This window comes from Rattus norvegicus, chromosome 1, assembly GCF_036323735.1.
Source record: "Rattus norvegicus strain BN/NHsdMcwi chromosome 1, GRCr8, whole genome shotgun sequence".
NCBI classification, from domain to species: Eukaryota; Metazoa; Chordata; class Mammalia; order Rodentia; family Muridae; genus Rattus; species Rattus norvegicus.
In genome coordinates, this window is record NC_086019.1 from 122734324 (window position 1) to 122758886 (window position 24563).

Sequence of the window (24563 nt, forward strand, 5' to 3'; positions counted from 1 at the left end):
CATTCTTACCCAAGGGGGCCACACAAGGCATATCTCATAGTGTCCCTGAGATCACAAAGAGCCCATGTATGCTCCTTGTTTGTTGGCTTGGTCTCTGGGAATTCTGGGGGTTCTGGGTCAGTTGACACTGTTGTTCTTCCTATACTGTTTTTTTTTTAAAAATTTAGCTCAGGATTATTATTTTTTATGATTTCTGCAATTTTTACATAAAATCATATTTAACAAAATAATTTTTTCAGTGAAAAACCACCCACCAGCTTCTAACCCTGAGTATGTTTTTTTTCTTTTATTGGATATTATTTTTTATTTTACATTTTAAAATATTATCCTCTTCTTCCCCCTCCCCTGCTCCTATGAGTGTGCTCGCTCACCCACCCACCTACTCCCTCCCATCTTCTAATGCAGACATTCCTCTGCACTGGGGCATCTGGGACCAAGTGCCTCTCCTCCTGTTGATGCTGTACAAGGCTTTCCCCTGAGTGTGTTTCTTATCCTTCCCCATTTTCAACAGCCAAAGACTCCCTAGTAATTAACAATTTTCCATCCACTATTCTTTTACTTATTTTTTGGACATAAATATATTACCAATAAGCCACGAAGTACTCAGATAAAACTTCTATGGACAATTTAAAAAATATTTTGTGATTATTTGTAAACTGTAAACCAGTTAAATTTCAAACAAATGCCATTTATCTGGGGATCCATGCTATATGCAACTACCAAGCCCAGACTATCGCTGATGCCAAGAGGTGCTTGCTGATGAAAAACCATTAAAAATCCCAAGTATAGTAAATGTACTTGAGCCTGATATAGCTGTCTTTAGAGAGGCTCTGACAGAGGTTGACCAAATACAGATGTGGATGCTTTTGCCAAACTGTTGGAATGAGCATGAGGACACCAAAGAAGTATTTCGAGGAGGGATTGAAGGAGCTGAAAGGGTTTACAACCCCATAGAAAGTACCACTCTATCAGCCAACTAGGCCTCCTAGATCTCTCAAGGACTAAACTACCAGCCAAACAGTACACATGGAGGGACCCAGGGCTCCAGCTGCAAATGTAGCAGAGGATGGCCTTATATAGCATTAATGGGAGGGGAGGTCCTTAGTTAGGTGAAGGCTTAATGCCTTAGCATAGGGGAATGCTAGGGTAATGAGACAAGAGTGGGAAGGTAGGTGGTAGAGCATGCTCATAGAATCAGGGAGGAGTGGGGATGGGATAGGTGGCCTATGGAGGGTTAACCAGGAAAAAAATAATGAAACATGTCAAAGAATTTCAATAATGAAACCTTGTCAAATCTAATATTTAAAGATAAAAAACAAAATGCTTTTAAAAAGAGAGAGAAATTGATGTTTTTAATACACTATAAGAGAAGATGGTTGTGATGCCAGTCCCTAAGAATCTGAGATGAATTCACAACATATAAATTGGCGTAGTACCTAATAAAAAATACTTGTGGCAACTGCACATTTCTTGCTACCCACCCCAATATTCTGGGTTCACACACACACACACACACACACACACACACACACACACACACACACACACAGCTTTATATATTGATATGCCTAGAACAGCTCAGTGGCTTGGCCCCTTTCTAACCTCCATGTGGCTAATTCACATTCTTCTGATATTCTCAAATTATTACTTACTAAAATCTTTGCTGCTTTGGACCCAGTCAGCAGCCCTTTTGAGGTGGCTTTCCTGGCTCCAACATGAAGGCTATGATCTCTGGTCCTGTACAATCTTTGACATGTAGAATTTCTTTCTCCTAGCATGGGGCATCTCCTTCTTTCTCCTCCTTTCTCTCTGTCCCTGTATCTCCTTCATCCTAAAAGTCAGGACTCTGTTTGCCTTTCCCATTCATTGGCTCTTTGTAAATTTATTTATTAATCAGAACCAACTGGGACCAGGGTTCCTCTGTCAAGTTCAGACATGGGATTCTTTTGAAAACAATTTTGGGGACCAAAATTAACAGAATATGAGTAGTACTACACCAAATGCACTACATAAACTAATGTATGAGTAATAAATATAGAAATAAGCAAGATGAAAATTACTGTTAGAATGTTTGAAATCTTATCAATCACTAAGATGATATATGTAGGGTTAATATTGTATTCTGAGATAAATTATTCTTTGTTTAAAGATCAATTTCATGTTTAAGTCACAGCTACTGCTTTTTAATGTATCATTTAATAAGTTGCATGTTACTTTCTTTTTACATCTGCTAGTCTTATACTACAATAGGAATAAGATCAAAGAGAACATTTTTGTTGTAGCTATGCACACATGCATGTTTGTGTGTGTGTCTGTGTCTGTGTGTTGAACATTTCTTCACATATTACATATTATTATTCAGACAGTTTTTTGGTATTTGACAGTACTTTTAATTGGTAAAACTAAAATACAATTAGATATGATCTAACACTTCGATAATTTTAAAACTCAATAGGATAAAGCAGAAGGATCATAAATTCAGTGTTAGTCAGGCTACATAAGAGCAAGAGCAGGCTGCAGAGTAAGACTTGAGTGATGGCTAATTTTGTTTCTCTACTTGACATTAATTGCCTAGAGGCTTATTGAACCTCTTCCCCTAGCTGCCATAAATGTATCTAGGTTCTACTATGAGCCCTTCTTGGCTCCCCTAGACAAGAGGCTAACAGGTCTAAACCTGCACAGGTTTTTGCCAGTAATGACACCTTCTGTGAGATAAATGGTATAATGGTGATATTATGTTAGAAAGATGTTCAAACTTATCACACTTTACTTTTTTATCATTTACCAATTATTATTTCCTTCATGATAGTCTTAGAGGAGTGATACAGTATCCTCATGTTCATATGAGATTTCAACAGTCCCTGTGCTCAGCACTTTGACTGGTTATAAGCCTATGCAGTTACCACTGATCACTGCATAAGAAAATACTCTAGAAAACCAGTTGCAAGTTATTAAAATAATGAAGTAAAAGAACAAATGAGAGGATGGTGGATGAAGAAAATAATAAATGAAAGGAAAGGAGGGGGAAGAAGTTAGGAGAAATGAATAAATAAGGAAAAGGGGATAGAATGAGGAAGGAGGAATGAGAAAAGGGAAAAGGACTATGTTGATAGAAAAAAGGGAACAGAAGTGTATGTAGGTCATAAAACAGAATAATGGGATGAATAAGATAAGATACATTACATATGAAAGTGACACAAATAAATCAATTGTGTTACACAATAAAACCTTCTAATACATTTTAATTTGTTTTTTAAGAGTTATTTATTTTATGTATACGAGTACACTGTAACTGTCTTCAGACACACCAGAAGAGGGCATCGGATTCCATTACTTAATTTGTTTTTTAAAAATATTTACGTTGCATCTGGCTCAATGCTCCCCTCCTGGTCACTTCCTCCCACAACCCTTCCTCGAACTCCTTCTCTTTGTCCCCTGAATGAGTGGGGGATGCTCTGGGTAACTCCCCACCCTGGCAATTCTTAAGCAGAAACATTATGAATTTTGCACGCAAATAGATGCAACTTGAGAATATCATCACGAGTGATGTAACCTAGTCTCAAAAGGACATGCAGGATATGTCCTTATAAGGACTTATAAGGAGATATTAGACCTAAAATTGAGGCTATCCATACTACCCTCCATAGACCCAAGATAGTAAAAATGAAAGAAGGCCCAAGCAAGGTAGCTTGAATCTCACTTAGAAGGAGAGAGGAACAGGAGAGATGGCTACATGGCCATGAAAATTAATGAAAATATGCAAGAGATGTGTTGGCAAACTGGGGGTGGGTTATATACAGGATGAGCAGAGCCTTGGGATAAGGTAGTATCCAAAGAATCAATGGAGTTTACCTTAGTTATGACTCTCAACATTGGGGATATGGAACCTGAAGAGGCCACCTCCTGTAGCCAGGCAGTAACCACAGAGGAGTAATAGAGTCACCAAATAATGCTCTAAAAGTTCATTCCAAAATTTATCCTGTGTACAAGAAATGTAGGCACAGGAATGGAGCAGAGGGAAGGGCCAACCAATAACTAGACCAAATTGAGCCCCATCTGATGATGGAAGTACTAATCCCTAACAATATCAATGGTACTCTGTAATATTTGCATAGAGGAGCACGTTTTCTTCTGAGTATCTCTACCCTGTAGCTGTTTCAGAGAGAAATAGACACCCACAGCCAAACAATGAATATAGGACTGAGCAGATAAGTATGGTAATATATCAATTCAGGCAATACTGCAAGAAGGAGATGACCACCCTGAAAAAGGCTGTGCTACGACCAATCAGTCCCTCAGAGTCTTCTGCCAATGCTGGAGAAATTTAAAGCTTGCTGAAAATATGCTTGCCATTTTGAAATTTAAAGATCCCTTTCAAATATTGATATTTATTAGAAAAAATGCAATGAAACGACAGTCTTGTTTCATTGTATTTGTCAACATGTCATAGCATGCCTGGCTCTAAGTAATAACTAAGAAAAACTGATTTATTATTTTAATGCCTATGGTTGTATAAGTAGCTCTTTCATGCCAAGAAGTTGCTGTATAGAATGGGTTGGCTTAACATACTTCTTGCCATCTCTATCTGCCACCAAGCAGGTTAAGGTTTCAGGTGTTATATTATATTTCTCTCATCTTCCAGATTTTATAAAAGTCAAGGATTATGTATGGTTACCTAAACAAGAAAACAGATATATGATTTATTGTATCTATCTATATACTGCAGAGCAAAGTAAGATTAGGACACTGGAAATACCCTAAAAAAATCCATATGCTTTTAAATAAATTGTTTTCTAATCATACAAGTAATGAGTAATTGTGGATATGTAAAATTATAATTTCTTTGATTTGGGTTGCAGAGTTCTTTCTGGGACACAGAAAGCCAATTTTTTTAGTGAAGAGGCCAGTGTTAAGGATCCTCAACCTGGTCCTACCCAGGAGGAGAGGTTCTCCTACCTCAATTAACTAATTAAATTAATTGTGCTCAAAGATGACAGACTAAAAGCTTGTATGAGATGTGTGCAGTAATCTATGCTATGATGTTCTACAGATGAAAACCAAGCCTTCATAATCTGTGATTTGATTCTAATTCTAGCATTGCTAATGTTACTTCGACAACTTATGAAAAGTAATGTGTGCTGCTTACAATACCTGTGTAATGAAGAGGACTTATACAGGCCTAATTCAATGAATATTTAACATAGGCAGTTAGAAGAGTTGTAGAAGTATGGAGTTAATAGATCTTAAAATTAACCCAAAAGATACAGGGTGCACTATGTAGGAATATAAAGAATTGTGTGCTTAATGTTTTTGCAATTTTTCTTGACAAAAGTTTAATTTGGATATGCTCAATTTTTCTACAATCTCTCCTTTCCATAGCATAGAATTCTAGTTTACATATGATGATCATTTCACTCATGTTTCTTGAACTTTTCATTGCTTCTGCTTATTACAGTCCTCTACTGCTACTTTTCTTCCACATTACATAATTTCTTCATTTGTTCATATACTTTTTATTATATTTGAAATTTGTGAGTTAGTGTCTCATGCTGTAGTCTGCCTTGTCTTCAAACTTTAGTAATCCTTTTGCTTCTATCTCTAGGATGATATGATTAAAGATGTGATTCAATTTACCAGGAATGTTTTTAATTTCATTTTTAAATGTCCATTTGGCTTTGATCATTAATTACTTTCAAAAATAAATTTTGTGGAGAAAGTCCAATCTATTTGGCACATGCCTTTAAATGTAACACCTGAGAGGCATAGGCAAAGAGTCAGTATTGTTTCTAACTACAGCCAGGATTATGTTTTGGCATCCTTTAGTAACAACAACAAAATATATTAATAAAATAATATTGTAGTAGGAAAATATTATTTCTCATCTTTCTGTATCTTGAGAGCAGGCAGCAGGTTGCTGGAGTAGCAGCTTATCTCTCAAACTGCAAATAGGGAAAAGAAAGGGTTATTTGAAACATCCCGAGATATTTGAAAGGTAGATGTTTTTTTCTACAGCAATGCTGCATTTCCTAATCTTTCCCAAACAGCTATCAACTCGGAGACAGGTATTTGAAAATCGGGGTGTACTATTGGGGATCTCATTCAAACCACTGTATTCTACATCTTGTCTCTCATAGTCTCACAATCAATTCAGAGTACTATCATATACTATACAATTTTAATGTGCCCTCTTATCTTTCATATAACGAATATTGTTTAAATGTTGAAAGTGTCTTCTGAACGTCAAGTCAATTCATTCAAAGTAACCACTAAAAAATCCAAAGCAAATTACATACTCCATCATACAGTAGGAGAGAGCATATATTACCTATCCCCTGGAATCGAATCAGAAATGCTTAGGGTGATTTTTTTCAATACTTTCTCTAATTCCTCCAAGGGGAGTCCTGTTCTCAGTTCAGTGGTTTGCTGCTAGCATTTGCCTCTGTATTTGGCGAGCTCTGGTTGTGTCTCTCAGGAGAGATCTATATCCAGTTCCTGTCAGCATGCACTTCTTAGCTTCATCAATCTTATTTAGTATTGGTGGCTGTATATATATGGGCCACATGTTGGGCAGGCTTGGACTGGTCATTCCTTCAGTCTCTGCTCTAACCTTTGCCTCCATATCCCCTCCTATGGAACTTTTTATTCCCCCTTTTGAGAAGGACTGAAGCATCTGCATTTTGGACATCCTTCTTCTTGAGCTTCGTGTGGTTTATAAATTGCATCATGGGTAATTCCAGCTTTTGGGCTAAAATTCACTAATCAATGAATGTATACCATGTGCGTTTTTCTGTGATTGGGTTACCTCGATCAGGATGATATTTTCTAGTTCCATCCATTTGTCTATGGATTTCATGAAGTCATTGTTTTTGATAGATGAGTAATATTCCATTGTGTAGATGTACCACATTTTCTGTATCCATTCCTCTGTTGAGGCATCTGGGTTCTTCCCAGGTTCTGGCTATTATAAATAATATGTTGTTATGAACATAGTGGAGCATGTGAATTTGTTGTATGTTGGAGCATCTTTTGGGTATATGCCCAGGAGAGGTTATAGCTGGTTCCTCAGATAGTGTAATCATATTTTTTCTGTCTCTACATCCAGGGTGCTGTTGTTCCTTGTGTGTACAATCTAATATGCATTTCTGATGAAGTTTGAGCTCAAATACTTTAACTTTAGGCAAGTACTTTACCAAATGTTGAATATCAAACATATCTGTGCTAGCACTTCCAGAGTCCCACAGCCTTGCCATTTCATACACTTTACAAATTCAGTACCTTAAAGAATCCATTGTTTTGTTTTTTTTTTATAATCCTAATTATCTGTAAAACTCCAAAATCTTATTTGGAAAATGTGGTCATTTAAAATTAAAAAAAATGTTTCAAACTACTTTTTTATTTCAAAAGAGAAGAATCAAGTATCAATATGATCAAAGCAAAATCAAACTTCAATGGTGTTAATACTTCAATATCTTAATATCTGTGATCCACGTACGATATTCTGGCATCTTTCAATGAATCTTGGTAGCTTCTCTAGCTCTACATCTGTAGCACATATACAGCTGTTCTTCTAGGCTACAGCTGTCTACACCCCATTGATGATTCTGATCTTCCCTATCATCCTATGATACTAGCACACACCCCCATATTCGGGTAACTTTCAACCACTGAGTTACACTTGAACCAGCATTCTCTTCTGTCATATTTTCAAAAATCAATCCCTGCCAACAGTGACAAGCCACAGCTGTTGATAATGATGTCTCCATACCTGCATAACCAGAGACAATTGTGTGAATCTAGTCACTAGCCAATTTGTTAGACAATAGACTTATGACCTCATCATTTTTGGAACACAGTCTCCGTACCTTGACCTTGAGGCATCACTACCTAGAAACTTCACATCTATGATGCTATACTCTTCTATATCAAAATGGATTGAAAGTTTAGACCAAGATGGTCCACAATTATTATCCAGCCAAGCAAGCATTTCCTTCTATTTAGTGGCTCTGGTATTGAAATTTTTGAATGGAAATGTCTTCCAGTACATTTGGAAAACAAGATTTAGTTTATGAGGAAAGGAAATTCTGGAGGACACAAGATAAAAGGTTGAATGAAAAATTAAATGTGCCTGTCTTGATCTCTGCTTTTATATTTAGTAAAATAAAAACAAATAAGGAAAGACAGAAACAGAAAAGTCAGAGATAATGATAGATAGATAGATAGATAGATAGATAGATAGATAGATAGATAGATTGAGAGATAGATAAAGCAAGATAAATCTGAAGATTAGTACATACCAAAGATAGTAGCCACTATTGGAAATCAAGAAAATAGATTAGCTGAGAAGACATTACTCACAGGAGTCCAAAAGCCATGGTGATTTGCACTGCAGGTCACCAGTTTTCCCTCCTAGGTCCCAGGTTCCCTACTTCTACAAAGAAGTATACTGCTCAAAGAAAGAAAGACTTATTAATACAGATTTTGAGAAATACAAACTGGTGATAAAGACCTCAAGGTTCAAAACAAAAAAGGGTATTGCAGAGGACAGTGAACGTTATTGTTTCAAAACTGATGGTAAGGATGGATTGAGAAAGTATTCTTGTAACGAAGAAACACACAAAAATGTTCTTTGATCAAGAACTCTGGAAGGAAAATGAGATTCAAACTAAAAGACCCAAAGCAAGAGGTATTACATGCATGGTTGCAGGGCAAGTGCAGGCTATACAACTGATTAAGCTGGGGCCATGTCTGAGAAGTATTCGTTTGGATTTAGGCAGATTTAATGTTCAAGATATCTGGAGACTAATATTGCCTTGGCAAACTCAGTATGGAGGAAGGAGAGATGGAAGGAGGTGGAGGTGAAATTGGGATCGAGGACAGAGAAGAAAAGAACAATGTGTATCTGATAATTAAGTAGAAAGATACTTTTGATAATTTTTTTCCTTGGGGAAAAAGGAACGGGAAAATGCTACAGTGCTGCTATACAGAGCAATTTAAGTCAGCTCCTAAGCCTATTCCTCAAATTCCATGGCATTGTTGGTACTTCAGGGGGGGGGGCTGCTTTGAGGTGACAATGTCACTTCCAATGAGTAACAGTGTGTTAGGAGAATGAACTATATTCCACACTTATTCTGTCCTCAGCTTGTACTATGATACAGGGAAGGCCAAGTTGATGGTCTTAGAGGATAAGATGAGCATTCCAATTAATGCATGTGATAACAGTGTTGGACCATTTTATGTTGAGTTGTTTGCTATTGCTTTGAGCAATGTCAAAAAATGAAGCATATTTACAGTGGCGGGAGAGGGGTTCTGTCAAAGAGGAAGAGCAAGGATAAAGAAAATTACTCATAAATTCTTATGACTGTATAGGCTTTGTTTCTTTCACTAATGTTTTTGTTAGCATGTTCAAAGATCATTGAGAGAAAGTGCTCAGAATTTCCACACAAATCCTCACCAGGTATAAAGTGTGCTCAGGAAAAATAATTATAAATCCTTTGTGCTGTTATTCTGAACAAAGGAAGAAAGTCAAATGCCTTAAATTCATGCTGAACATGTAATAACAGGACGTCGCATACAGTGCATTTCCAATGGGCCATCTTTTGATTCTTTCTTCTGTCAACCAATAGAGTCTTTTTATCTTGCCAAGCAGGTCAATATTACAGTATGCAGGCTCCAGCACTGGGTAAGACCATGATGTCTTTTCTCTCCCAGTTCCTTACATAGATCCTCCTGGCACAATGAGAGCAAGGCAGCAAGAAGTGAATTTGCTGGTTGGTTTAAGATTAGTGTGAAGTCTTCAAGAATGGTGTTTTATCATGTAGTTATGGTGGGTAAACAAGGGCACATACCTTCTACTGCAATTTTCATGTAGCAACTTGTGTCTTCTGGAAGCAGAATTGTCTATCCATGCATGGTACCTCTAATTAAACTCCTTCTTAAAAGAAAAAAAAAGAGAGAATTTGCAAACTGCATCATGAAATTCAGAATATCCACTGAATGAGTATATATTTATATATGAATATATTAATTAATTTGTTAAACAGCAGGCTCTACATTATTATCCTTTGCAACAGTATTTTATTTTTCTCAACCTAGTCTTATACCTGTTCCCGAGCTCTCTCTTTACAAGATTAGAAAACACCCAACTTTTATAGAGAATAATAAATCTTCTCATGAGTGAAACCTGAATATATATATATATATATATATACATATATATATATATATATATATATGAAATTGAGTCTTTTTTAGTGTATAAGCAAGGGTTGTTTGTTAGGAAATATCACTAGGACCTTCTTCACTGCATTGACTAGCATCTTCTTAAGTGAACATCATTGATGTTTTCAAAGAACAAAAACAGGTCATGGATAGTCAGGCATTCTTCTGCTATATAACCATAGTTTTAAAATCATGGATAGATATATTTATGATGTTTCCCAAAGTTTGGATTTATGGTATGACAAGACGTCCGACTTGTCATCAGTTTTGCTGCCCAGAATATTTCAAGTAGACCTGATTTCTTTTTAATTGTGCCAATTGTCAAAACAGATATTTAAAAAGAGCATTTTACTGGTTGGTACTGTGTATTAGTGTTTGAATATGTGTCTGCCAGGCCTGAAGAGGGAAGGAGAGTGAATCCTCAGCAACCATGTGACTGACTTCACAGATCATGGTACACAGACATATAGGAGATTTTAATTGAATAATTTATCTGGAAGAGTCCTTACTTTGTTAATTTTCTTTTTCATGAGAGTTGTCTGAATTTACTCAGAACATCAAAATAAACTAAACTTTTACATCTTAATAGTATATTAGTAAGATATTCACATATTTTTAAGCTTTCTTTATTTTCCTTCTTTTTATTTAATCTTTTTTAACTCCGAATTTTTCTCCCTTCTGGTCCAGATTTCATTCCCTTTCTGGTCTACCTCCCGACTGTTCCACATCCCATACCTCCTCCTTGGACTCCTGTAGCCACAAGGATGTCCCCAATTCCCCAACATGCTATCCCCCTCATACCTCCAAATTACCTGAGGCCTCCAGTCTCTTGAGAGTTAGGTGCGTCTTTTCTAAGTGAATCCAGACCCACTGGTCCTCTGCTGTATACGTGTTGGGGGCCTCATGTCAACTGGTATATGCTGCCTGGTTGGTGTTCCTGTGTCTGAGAGATCTCAGGGGTTCAGGTTAATTGAGACAACTGGACCTTCTACAGGGTAGTCCTCCTCAGATTCTTCCAGCTTTTTCCTAATTAAATGACAGGAATTAGAAGCTTCTCTCCATTGGTTTGGTATAAATACCTGCATCTGATTCTTTCAGCTGCTTTTTGGGACTTTCAGAGGGCAGTCATGCAAGACTCCTGTTTGTAAGCACACCACAGCATCAGTAATAGTGTCAGGCCTTCGGGCCTCCCCTTGAGCTGGATCCAACTTCAGCCCATTACTGGACCTTTTTACCTCAGGTTTTCTTCATTAACATCCCTGCAGTTCTTTTAGACTGGAATAATTAAGGGTAAGAGTTTTGACTGTGGGATGGCAACCCCATCCCTCACTTGATGCCTTGTCTTTGTGCTGGACATGGGCTCTACAAGCTCCCCCTCACTACTGTAGGGCATTTTATCTAAGGTCCTTCCTTTTGAGTACTGAGTCTTTTACCTCCCAGATCTCTGGTACATTCTGGAGGGTACCCTGAAACTTCAACCTCTTGAAATTGCCAGTTCCCATTCTTTCTGATAGCCCTCGGGGTTTCACTCCTTTCCCCCACCCAATAGCAGATCATTTTCCCCTCTTCATCCCCTGCACCATATCCCCATTCCCTCCCAGATCACTTCCTCCCCCCTTGTGATTGCTGTCTTCCCACTCTCAAGTGGCACTGAGGTGTCCTCACTTGAGCCTTTTAGCTTCCTGAACTTATAGAGTTCTGCTAACTGGATCTTGGGTATTACTTACTTTTTCTTTCGATAATATCCACCTATTAATGAAAACATACCATGCATGTTCCTTTCAGTTTGAGTTATCTAACTCAGAATTATAGTTTCTAGTTTCATCCATTTTCATGCAAAATTCAGGATGTCCTCTTTCTTAAAAGTTCAGTGGTATTCCATTGTGTAAATGAACCACATTTTCTGTAACTATTCTTCTTTCATGAGACTTCTGTTTTTTTCCAGCTATCACAAACAAGGCTACTATGAACATAATAGAACATGTGCCCCTGTGGCATGTTGTGGCATCTTTTTGGTATATTCCAAAGAGTAGTATTGCTGGTTCTTCTGGTAGATTTATTTCCAATTTTCTGGGAAGCTTCAGATTGATTTCCAATGTGGTTTTACCAATTTGAAATCCCACCAGCAGTTGCAGAGTGTTCCTTTCACCACATCCTCATCAACATGTCCTGTCACCTGCAGTTTTTATCTTAGCCATTCTCATTGGTCTAAGGTTGAATCTCAGGGTCATTTTGATTTGCAATTCTCTGATCATTAAGACTTGTACATTTCTTTAGGTATTCCTACGCCATTCTAGATTCCTCTCTCATGAATTTTCTGTTTAATTCTATACTCCATTCTTTGTTCATTTGGGTTTTTTGTTGTTTGTTTGTTTGTTTGTTTGTTTGTGTTTTTATGTTAGATTCCTGTGTTCTTTATATATGTTGGATATCGGATGTGGTACCAATCTGTAGGTTGCCAATTTGTCTTCTTGACAAACAGAAGCTTTCCAGTTTCATTAGGTTCCATTTATCAGTTCTTGATCTTAGAGCATGAATCATTGGAGTTCGGTTTAGGAAATTTTCCCTGTGCCAATGAGTTCCACATTATTTTACCCTTTCTCTTCAATTAGATTCAGTATATCTGGAATTTTTGTTGAGGTTCTTAAACCACATGGTCTTTAGTTTTGTGCAATGTTACAAATATGGGTTTATTTTAATTTTTCTATGTACAGAGAGTCAGTTAGACTAGCATCATTTATTGAAGATGATTAGTTTTTCCATTGTATATTTTTGGAATTTGTCAAATACCCAGTATCCCCAAAGCTTACTGTTTCAATTCTGTGTCTGCAATTCTATTCCACTTATCAATTTGTTTGTCTCTATAATTATACCATGCAGTTTTTGTCACGATTACTCTGTAGTTGAGCATGATGTCAAGAATGGTGATTATCCAAGTCATTCTCTTTTTGTTAAGAATTGTTTTTGCTATCCTGGTTTTTTTGCCTTTCCAAATGAATTTGAGAATTTCTTTTTCCATGTCTTCGAAGAATTGTGCTCAGATTGTTTGGGAGATTGCATTAAATCTATGGCTTGCCTTTGGTAGGATGGCCATACTTACTATGTTATTTCAGCTAATCCATGAGCATGGGAGATCTCTCCATTTTTTGAGATCTTCTTCATTTTTTTTCCTGAGAGAGCTGAAGTTATTTTCATACAGAGCTTTCACTTATTTGGTTAGATATATCCCAAAATATTTCATATTATTTGTGGTTATTGTGAAGGTACTTATTTTTCTAATTTCTTTCTCAGCCTCTTTATCATTTGAATAAAGGAAGGCTACTGATTTATTTGACTTAATTTTACATCTGGCCATTTTGCTGAAGTTGTTTGTCTGCTGAAGAAGTTCTATAGTAGAATTTTTGTGGTTGCTTATGTATACTATCATGTCATTTGCAAATAATGATACCCCTATTTCTTCTTTGATAATTTATATCCCCTTGATCCTTTTTTGTTGTCTTATTGTTCTAGCTAGCACTTTGAGTCCTATATTGAATAGATATCAGGAGAGTGTACATCCTTGTCTTGTTCCCATTATAGTGGGATTACTTCAATTATCTTTCCATTTAATTTTACATTAGCTGTTGGTTTGCAATAAATTGTTTTTATTATGCTTAGTTATGGGCCTTGAGTTCCTGATTTCTCCATACTTAGAGCATGAGGGGCTGTTGTAATTTGCCAAATGCTTTTTCTGCATCTAAGGAGATGATCAAGTGATTTTTTTTCCTTTGAGTTTTTTTATATGCCTTTATATGAACTTTTAAGTGGATTAATTTAATGGATTTTCATTTATTGAACATTTCAAATGTTATCCCCCTTTTTGGTTTCTCCTACGCAAGCCCCCTATCACATTCCTCCTCACTCCTGTTTCTTTGAACATGATCTCCCTATGGCTTCAGCCTCACTACCCTAGCATTAAGCCTTCACAGGACCAAGGGCCTTCCCTGCCATTGATGCAAGATAAGGCCATCTTCTGCTATATAAGCAGCTGGAGCCATGGGTCCCTCCATGTGTATTCTTTAGTTGGTAGTTTAGTCTTTGATATCTTTGATTGGTCTCGTTTGTGCTTCCTATGTGGTTGCAAAACTCTTTAGCATCTTCAGGCCTCCCGCTAACTCCTTCATTGGGCTCCCAGCGTTCGTTATGATGGTTGGCTGTAAGCATCCACATCTGTTTTGTTAAGTTTGTGGAAGAGCCTCTCAGGAGACAGCTATAACTTTCTCCTGTCTAGAAGCACTTCTTTGCCTCAACAAGAGTGTACAAATTTGGTGTCAGCTTATGGGATGAATCCCCATGTGGGGCAGTCTCTAGATGGCCTTTCCTTCTGTCTTTGCTCCACTTTTTGTACCTGCCTTTTCTTTAGACAAGACCAATTCTAGGTTAATAATTTTGAGACAGGTATGTGGCCATATCCCTCAATTACAGGCTGTGCCTAATTTCTGGATATGATCTCTGAGTTTTTGGACTTAGCCATTCTGACTAGTGTGAGGTACAATCTCAGGGTCGTTTTGATTTTCACTTCCATGAAGACTGAGAAATACCATGGGGCAAAGGGAGATTTTAATGACAATACAAAATATTAATATTAAAACTGGCCTCCAAACAAACACTTTAAAAGGTGCTACCACCTTCAGAGGATATTAGAGACTAATTCTGTCCACAGGTTGATGGTTAATTACAAGAGCCCAGAGATATGTAGTATGTCTACATAGGTAAGAGAAAGTAGGACTTGATTCCTCAGATATAAATAGACTAAATAATTATGTACTAAAATAGTTGGCTACTGGAGGAAATTACAGAAAGCAGAAAGAATGGCATACTGTTTAGTCAGAAATGTTAGAAAGAATTACAGGTCATTTTCATACAATTTGCATCACACCATGTTATGAGGAATGGGGCATTATTATTTCCTATGGTTCCAAAATTACCCTGGTTCTTAAGATTGGGCTGCAAATCTCAGCATACCTACACAATTATGTCAGAAATTCCAGTGAATGAGAAATTTCAAGGAATTTAACATTCAATTTTATTTTGGTATGATGATGTTAAGAATCAGAGTAAACTCATCAATTTAGGCAAAGATCATATTTGATGGTAGAATTCATGAAAAATATTAGGGTTGTTTTTTGGAAAGGGGAATTATGTTTGAAAAGGGAAGATCTTTTTGGAAAACAAAACTTGAGTATTGAAATGACACTGTTAAGCACACAGAGCATTTGACACACAGGTACAAAGCTCTAGAAACAGATGCTTGAAAGTATCAGGGAAAACAGTTACAGCATAACCAAGAACAGCAGCAACAACAAAACTCTTAAATGTCCTAAAAATGGCATTGTTTCCTTCCTCAATCAAATTTCATCCAGGATACAGAACTTTATATTTAAGATATATGTATATTTTCACATATAATTCTATTTTAATAAGAACCAATTTTAGACCCTCTAATAGTCTCTCTGCTGTAATATATTTATTTTCAAATAATATCTACAACTGTCTCAATTTCCTCACTTGATCTGGGCCCACTTCATTGGTCTTTCACTATTGGACTGAATTAAAGACCACACCAACCCTTCTATGAAAGGTGGTTTTATGACATAGTTTGTAAAGTACAATGCAGAAGTGCTTTACCCTTTGTTTTACAAGAACTATTTTTCTATAAGCAAGAATATTCTTGTCTGTATATCTGAGTGTGTTTCTCATACCTCCTCTTTTCAAGGGGATTTCTTATCCCTTACATCCTTCTTGAGCCAGACTTCCCAAGTAGTTAGTCATTTTCCATCTACTGGTCCTTCACTTGATTTTTGCTATAATTCATTGCTAGGGTCTATGCTATACTCTGATATAATGAAAAAGACTTTGTTGGTGTTTCTTTGCTTTTATTACAAACTGCTCTACCGACAGTCTCAAAAGAGGAGTAAATATTAAAAGAAAAAAGGCAAATAATTATTTAAAATCACTGAGACCACCCCCATCCACTGTAATAGACATAATACTTGAGAACATATTATGTGGCATGGAAGCAAGTATCTCTTATAAAATTTGCCTCGGACTTCTGTGTTTACATAAATATTGGCAGATATATTGAAAACTGCAACATTCAAAGTATGTCCTGTGTTAGACATCTTTTTTATGAACTCTAGGTCAAGGTATCCCACTGTCCCAGTTGCAGCATGTCAGAGTGAGAGCCACCATTTTAGGGGTTCAGTGTTTTTATTTTGGTTACAGCAAGCCCGGGAATTTCCATAAGGGTCTGCAAATTAATATTTTAAAAACATTCTGGTGTACTCTGCAGGAACAGGACAAAGGAACAAACACATCTGATGAACAGAATGGTAGCTATTCTCTGCAGAATGTATTAAGATATCTATATGTATCTTGACTCTGTTATTGTTGCCTGACTGACTGTTGCCTAGTGGAATGGGTTGCCATAGGATGTTCGCATAGGTGGACTTTGTGACTTTCTTCCTAGAGTTGGAGTTTAGCCTTTGGTCCCACAAAATGGGGTTTCTTCAAAAACAGATTTGGTTGGTATTTACAAAGGTTAACAATTTTAATCATCCTAAGTGGAATGATTGAAGACTGGTTGATTTAAGGATCAAAAGTTTTGTTCCACATGCAGAACAACCCTAGGTTGAGATGGGCTTGTCTTTATGCTAACTTCTGAGCAGTACCTGCATTCAGAAGCAAAGAAGATCCACCTGCTGATTCAACTGCTTCTGATCATTCAGAATAACCCACACCCTCCCCCTTCACCAAACCCATGTAGAGAGCTCAGCCCTGATGAAAAATAGCATATATCCTGGTTCATTCCACAAGTGCTAATGACCATCACTGAAGAAGTTGTCTACAATTACTATTGCCAGAAGTACTGCCCCCTCACCCCATGGTGCAGAAGAAATTAAATGTAGCAACACTCACAAATGTAGGATATTTTAAAGAACAACCTGCTTCAACACCTCAACTAATAAAGCTGTGTTTGTTATATAAATTGTAATGTAACTGAAATGAAAAGTATACAGCAGGAAATGTGCCTACACAGAATGAAGTGTAAATATCATACACAATGGTTAAATAAATCAATTTCACTTTTAAATCTGCATTTTGTATATGCTCATAGCAAATATTTCTCTACAATTGTTTGTAAAGTGAGTCAGCCTCACAGGATTCTCATTGATCTTCAATTATTCTGTCAAATATTGTATAATGTGTTGTGCCATGTAACAGTGTCCTGCAGTATTCTTCCTATGTCACTGAAGGAGAACATACCTTAATTAGTCTCTGTAGAAATCAGGGAGAGGATTTGGCATTGAGATGGCTGTTTAAACCCTTTGAAAACAGCACCGCTGTTTCCATCACTTTTTTTCTGTTTTTCAAATAGTGTACAGCACAGTGAGCCATATAGAAGTAATCACTTCTTGAAGCATTGTTTGGCTTGAGGATGTAAGTGCAAGAATGGATTCTATGAGAGCCAAAAAGAGTTTCTGCCCTGAGAGTACATTTCTAATGACCATTTCCTTTCCTACAGTCTCTCTGATTTTCCTATCATCATATTTTCCCTATCACAAATCTGCCTGTATATGTATGTACACACATATATGATATATATATATATATCCATCCTATCTGACATACACACATATATATATATATATATATATATATATATATATATATTGCCTAATACCCACATCTGAAATATGATTCACAGGTTTGGATACCCTTTTTCTACGGCCTCTTCCTGAATACTTATCCTTACATTTTCCCCTGTAACTCTAATTTCCATAGATTTCCCATAGTTACTCCTTTAGTATTAAAATACAAATCTCTTCCTGTAATGACCCATAATTGACTATTCAAATGCTGGTTTCACTGAAAGAAAAGGTCAACATGCCTAGTCATCTGGAATATGCATACTAAAACCACATTGAGATTTTGTCTTTCACTTATTTGTTTGGCCAAGGGAAATAAAACAAATGACCACCTATGCTAGGGAGCATGATGAGTAATAAGAATTCTTATCCACTGCTGGTGGAAGTACTGCCCTTTGAAGATCAGTATGATTTTGCCTTGGGAACCTGAGAATATTGTACCTCAAGATCCAGGTATACCATTGTTGGCATATAGAAAAGGGAGTCCATATCTTATTTTAAGGGCAATTCTTCATTGCTGCTGTATTAGGTAAAAATATGGAACAGCATAACTGTTCATAAGTTATGAAATGGTTAATAAAATGTGGTACAATATGCAATGGAATATTACACATATATTAACAAATGGAACTCATAATTAAAGGAAGAAGAAAAAACTCATGCTGAGATACCAATTACCCCAATGACAAACAAGGTATACATTAGATTATAATTGGATATTAGTTTTTAAGCCTTACAAAAGCCATGCAAAAATGTTTAAATCCACAGATGAACAGTATAGTGTTAGAGAAAAGATAGAAGGAAAAATTTATTGAGGAACAGAAATAATGTAAATAATGTTAGCAAAGTATCTTGGGGGTATCATTGGAATGGGACTATTAAATGTAGATGGGAAGACAAGAGGATAGAGGGGAATACTAATTGGAACAGCCAAACTGTTTTGAAAATCAGTAGATATCTTATTATGTAACATAAATGAGAGAATCTTAAACTAAATCACCAAGAGGAGAGAATGCCCTACCTAGATCCAGATATCTCTTGCCATGAAATTCAGTCTCCAGTTAAAAGTATTGTTTATATCTAATATATATGTCTTTGGCCAAAATTTTCTAATGGAATACCCCACCCCAAGAGCTCAGACTTTTTCCTAAGCTATTGAGTGTTCTACATAAACTGATGATGGCTCTCTTGCAGAATGCATCACTTACATTTCTATTGATCATAAAGAAGATAAGCAGGTGCCTATGTAAAGCCTTCACCTACTGAATAGTTTTGGTGCTACTGAAACGTATTCTGCATGGCTCCTGTGGGAAAATTTAAACACCAACCCAATTCTATACTATTGGATCACAATCAGTTGCTGACAGGATACACTGCTTCAATAGTCGAACCTTCAATGGGTTAAGAAACCACTATTTGACTGGATTTGAGGAGTACTAAATGAGACAGAAAACATTTCTGACATTGTTATTATGGCAATGGACCTAAGTATAGTGATAATAGCAGTTATCATTATCTGCTTAAATATGTATCAATAAAAGGCTTTCTAATAACACTGTTATAACCATAGCTTTGGTGTATTTTTGCACAATCATAAAACAAAGCTCACTTATGCAGTAGATGGACTCAGATAAGGAGATTCATATCTGGACAATGTGCAGAGTAAAAGACCTTGGATCTTCCTGTCATTAATCACACATTGCCATTTAAATTCCTCCTTCATGGCTTAGAAAACTTTGTAGAAGACATTGTAGAAAGATAAGAAAGCCAGTACATGGTGCTGGGAGAAATCTCAGCAAAGCAACATTAGATTCCAGACTTAATAGGATTGATGCACATGTGAGAGATAATGACACATGTATAGTTCAAAGTTATTTGGGGTCAATGCACTGAGAGCAGGAATGATATATAATCTGTTACCCATCACCAAGAAGCTATCTCCATTTGATAAATTCTCTAAATGGAAAAAGTAGTTTACTCCAGTAGTACCTTACTGAGTATAGTATCCACCCTGAAGATCAGGACTCATTCCACGCTGTAGAGAGATCATGAAGGAGAATCAAAAACACTTTTGAGTTATTATTTTTGAATCAAAATGTATTATACTTTTAACGACACTGGTGATATTTTTCATACATTATGAGCCAGAATTTTATATTTTAATTGGTGTTTTTGTGTGGGGCTATGTCTTTCTGTATCTATGTGCTACTTGTTTTACTTTTTTTTCTGATTCCTTTGTCAGTTTGTTTTGTTTTATTTCAATTAGGTTTTCTGTGTATGTGTGTATGTTTTCTAAGTGGAAAGAGAGAACAAGAGGATTTAGCTGGTATGGAGGTGACAAGATTCATGTAGGAGAAATGGAGAGGGACACAGTTAGAATATGTTGTATGAAAGAAATACAAAATAACAAGTAACCATTCCTAACCAAAAAAATCCCATCTGAACAAACAAAAACATAATTTGGTAGATTTAAGATGTAACTTAAGGAATATAGAAAAAGTATAAACCAAGAAAAGTTGAGGAAGATATTCTACTTGAGGTAGTAGCAAGAGCAAATGAATGAAATTATTCAAAAATCACAGAAATCTAATTCAAATGATTAAATTGTTTGCATATAATGGTTTCACCTTAGTTATTGATAGTATTTGCCACATAGAAAATGAATAATAATTTAAAATAAATTTAAATCTACTTTTGATATCCAATGATAAAGAAAATTACAGAAAATTTCTCCCCATTTTAATGGAAAATTAAGTACAGGCAAATTGCAAAAAGTAAACTGTTAAGTTCTTGCAGTATCATAGTAAGAATATAGGTCTAATCAAATACAAAACATTTAGAACTTAAGAAGCATTTGGGCTCATACTTATTGATGTATACAGAAATTTTACTGGAACAGAAAAAGTAAAGATTATTTACTCATAGCCAAATATTGATGTCATCAGCAAGTAAGAGAGATTTAGGATTATTTCAATACAAGTTCCAACGCTGAAGTATTTATAGAAACTTGTATAATCACATTGTAAACCAAGGTTATATACTAGTATATTTTCCAAGTATTTTTATGAGGAAAAATCAACTGAAGTTGTATGGAAAGTGAGAAAATTTCTACCATAGGTTTTAAATAATACTTGACAGTAGTCTATCTTACCTTCCACATGTCTGTTCTTTAGCTAGTTCTCTGATAATAAATGTCTAATGTTATATTAGGTAGGTGAGATGATGCTAATTGAGAGAGGATTGGGTGGTTAGTTGCTAATAAGGGAACTAAAAGTCCAAGATTTTTTGGTTCTGGAGCTTTAGCATTCCAAATATCCACAATTCAAATGTTCTTATGAGCCCTCAAAATTTCTTAAAAATTAAGTACATATTTTTTTCTTTTTTCTATGAGCTATAGTTGAAAGTTTCCCCTGTTGTCTAAAATCCACACCCTGTACATTCAAAAACCTAATGTTTCTATATGTACCATGATTCTATGAAAGCTTTCTTAAAAGGTGGTAATATGAGGCAGAATTCAGGATATTCAAAGAGCTGGTCAGGACTTAAGTAAGAAAATCCAGATTATATGAATATTAATTACTCTCCGTGTCCAGGTGTGATATTGTACTCTTCTGCTCTACTTGACATTATATTTATATGCAATGTAGAACAGGATATTATACATGAATGTATAACACAAAAGGCCATAATATGGATGACAGAAGTAATAATAGTAATTAGGAGAAGCAAATATCCTATCAATGACAGATTTCTATGCTTGTGTGATGAAAATTCTTATCAATATTGGCTATGTCATTTCATTGTATATATATATATATATATATATATATATATATATATATATATATATAAAGGTCTTTATATTTTTTAATACTGAAAGTGTAGCACAATCAAAAACATTTTTCATTGTGTTAAATTTGATATTTTTTTCTTTTGGGTAATTTATTTTATTTCCAAATTAACCAAAGATTGGTCTTAAGTAACAATATTTTGTAACGGGTATTTGTAACTAATAATTTTATTTGAACCTTTATTATGTCTTAGTCAGTTTGGTATGACGATGATAGAAGATAGTTTTGGGGCCAGAAAGGAATGCCCTTAGGGAGCCAGTCTGGAGCAAGAGTGAAGTAAAAGCTGTCCAAACCCTGAAAATCTCATCCTGAGATCAGTAGGAGGAGTAGGACTGTTTACCATCTTTCTTTGGACCTGCATGTTCTAGTGCACAAAGGCCTTATGGCCTTACCTCCATCAACCTTGTGATAGTCACATAATCTAGTGGCCAAATTAATGCTCAACTTTCCTCTCTCACTATGAGAATCTGGAATGCTTCTTTATGGAAATGAAGCATTACTCGCACTTCAGCCACAGCTAATGACGTGCCCTCCCCCAAATCCCTATCTTCTCCTCAAAGTTTCTATATCTCGTCAACCCCCCAATAAATAAGACCTGTTTCACTGAAAATGATCTCTGGAGAAGGCCAATTACCCATCACTTACGCAGACCACTTTCCTCTTTAAACGACCTGGTCCAGCGAGGTTTCATTCTTTCCATTCCAGCCTGGTATACAAGGAAGTGTGGATTCGCACAGGGCAGAAGCAAACTTAGGCCACTACCTATTAAGTTACAGAATAGATAACAAAAGAATTTATTATAATTTAAATTCTTCTTTTGGGAGATATAGAGTCTAAAGTACCTCATTCCAGTGTCCAGGCAGGGAAAGACTAGGAGACCAAACCCCATCCAAACATTTGACCCAAACTCTCTCCTATCACCAAGATATACAGGGATACAGATAAAACAGATATTGAGGGAGTGGTCAAACAATAACCTTACCAAATTGAGAAATATCCCATGATCAAGGACCAATCACTGACACTATTAATGATACTTTGCTGTGCTTCCAGACAGAAACCTAGGATGATTCTCCTCTAAGAGGCTTCAAACAGCATGAGACAGAAACAGATGCATAGACCCACACCTAAACATTGCTAGGAGCTCAGGGAAGCTTATGGAAGATTAGGGGGGAATGATAGAGGGCCAAAAAGGGTATAGTAAATCTACATAAATATTAACAGAATGAATTAACCTGGACACTGAGGTCTCTCAAAGACTAAGCCACCAGTGAAAGACCATACATGGGATGGATTTAGATCTCCTGCAACATGTAGCAGATGTGGAGTTCAGTCTTCATGTGGGTTCCACAAAACTGGAATGGAGGCTGTTGCCTTTTTGTAGACTACATTCCTTTGGCTGGCCTTCTTATTGTGCCCTCAGTGGGAAAGGATTCCCCTTTCCCTTCATAGACTTGAGGCATCATGGTAGGGGGATAACCATTGGGCCTCCAGCATCTCAGAATATAAGGGAAAGTAGGTATGAGGGCAAGGAAGGTGTGAAACACAGAACTGAATACAGGTTATTAATTGTAATTTAAAAATAAATAAATAAATGTAATAAATAAATAAATAAATAAATGGAAAAAACACATAAATTGAGTAAGAACATGTAATCATGTTGTGCCATATAACCCAGAGATGGACAAGTGAAGGCCTCTAGGTATCTCAAAATAAATCACTCCAGCAATTCAATACATCATTTTTGACCATGACTACCAATAAAATCTAGATATTTTTTTAAAGAAATTAAATGAAACATCTTAAAGACAAAGATTATTCAATTTCTTCTCTGAACTATTGGAGTAAACAGACTTTTCTACACAGTCTCTAGGGACAGCATGATCCTCTATCCAGTTGCTTTTTTTTCTACTTTTTCATGTGTTGAGCATCATAACTCATGACTTTCTTCCATGTAAAAGTCACAGCAAATTTCAAAATAATTTTTGTGTTTCAATTTGTAATTTTATGCCCTTGTATAATATTGTAATATGTTTTTTCTGCTGTTATTAAAATTAAACCAGGTAAAATTTTTACTTATATGTTTATTTTTTTGGAAGACCCTTGTGCATATATGTATATAGTTAAAACACATAACCAGATAAGTTGTAAGTCCTAGCATAAAATCGTTTGACGCTATTTTAAATGGTCATACACACACACACACACACACACACACACACACACACACACACACACACCGAGATATTATTGATTATATTCAATATCCAGTGATTTTACTGTTCTTGGTCTTGATTAGACATGATTATTATTGCATTCAGTGTTTGTCAATACATAAATAAAAACCACTAAAGATGCTGTGATGGTTTTCATATGTTTGGCCCAGGGAGTAGCACTATTAGAAGTTATGGCTTTGTTGGAGGAAGTATGTCACTCTGGTGATGGACTTGGAGACCCTCCTCCTAGCTTTGTGGGGGATGCTCAGTCTTGTCCTGTCTTCCTTCGGGTGAATGTAGTGCTGAATGAGCTCCTCCTGCACCATGCCTGCCTGGATGTTGTGATGCTGCCATGTCCTTGCCTTGATGATAATCGACTCAACCTCTGAACGTGTAAGCCAGCACGAATTAAATATTGCCCCTTATAAAACTTACATTGGTCATGGTGTCTGTTCATAGCAATAAAATCTTAACTAAGAAAAAGTTGGTATCAGGAACTTGGGTATTGCTGTGAGAGGCCTGATCATGCTTTTGCTTGGAAGAATGTGGATTATGGGACTTTGGATTTTGAAAGCAGTGGAATGCTTCAA

The 24563-nt window shown here is 36.1% G+C and overlaps 1 long non-coding RNA gene across 1 annotated transcript; it reads right to left on the reverse strand.

Annotated features, from left to right (window-relative positions):
* Positions 1–449: 449 nt before the first annotated feature.
* Positions 450–11750, reverse strand: LOC120099826 (uncharacterized). The gene is made up of 3 exons (XR_005499108.2): positions 11031–11750; positions 9846–9931; positions 450–9726 (listed from the first exon to the last, which is right to left on the reverse strand). It is a non-coding gene; the product is annotated as an uncharacterized LOC120099826 (long non-coding RNA).
* Positions 11751–24563: the final 12813 nt, after the last annotated feature.